Below are 931 nucleotides of genomic sequence, written 5' to 3'. Positions count from 1 at the left end.
GGAAAAACAACCAAAACATTTCACCATGGAGAAAGTGAGTAAGCACCGCGTACACACCACAAGCCCACCTGACAGTGGCACCCGCCGATTAAGAACGGGTATTGGCAGAAAAGATCCCAAAAACACAGATAACCCTCGGAGGGGGGATATATGAACAGGCCAACCCCGCAGCTAGTCAAACATTATGTTCACCCCCCCCCCCCCTGACAGGCGGCGGCGGCGGCGCCGGCCCCTCCGCCGACGGCGCTCGGCTCCTCCCTCCGCGCCACCACCTCGCCCTTCCTCCCTCGCGGCGCGCATGCCCACCCCCACGGCGGAGGCGGGTACGACCCGTCCGAGGAGCGGCGGCCGGCGGCGCGCACCGATAGATGCGGGCAGAGAAGGGCTTGCGGCGGAGATTGCGGGGGATTGCGGGGGATTGCGGGAGATTGCGGCCACACCTTACCCTTCCCTCCAGGCGAACCGACTGCCGTGCCCCTATCAATCTCCCCCTATCTCCCCCTATCCCCCCGATCTCCCCCTATCTCCCCCCGATCTCCCCCCTATCTCCCCCCTATCCCAGGCGAGCCGCGTGCCGTACACCCGCGCCTCCTCCACCCCACACGCCCACGACGCCATCGCGATGCTCTCGACCGGCTGCGGGACGGTGCTCCCCGGCGGACACGCCCGAGGCGGGCAAGGGTTCGGGCATGGCCTGGGGCAGCCGGTGGGGCAAGGGCACGGGCATGGCGGGGCGGCGGCGCACTGCGGTGACGGCCCGCAGTACCGCTTCAGCGGCCACGAGGAGGCGGCGGGCGGCGCACACAACTACCGCTCGGACGGCGCCGGCTGCGCGCCGCCTCTCTCGCACGGCGGCCTCCTCCCCCCGCCCGCCCCGTCGCAGCTCGGCCCTTCCAGGCCGGCCCGGAGAGGGCGCGACGGCCGCGTTTGG

The sequence above is a fragment of the Emiliania huxleyi genome (assembly GCF_000372725.1).
Source record: "Emiliania huxleyi CCMP1516 chromosome Unknown EMIHUscaffold_198, whole genome shotgun sequence".
In the NCBI taxonomy this organism is placed as follows: Eukaryota; Haptophyta; order Isochrysidales; family Noelaerhabdaceae; genus Emiliania; species Emiliania huxleyi.
This window is presented reverse-complemented; position numbering follows the sequence as displayed.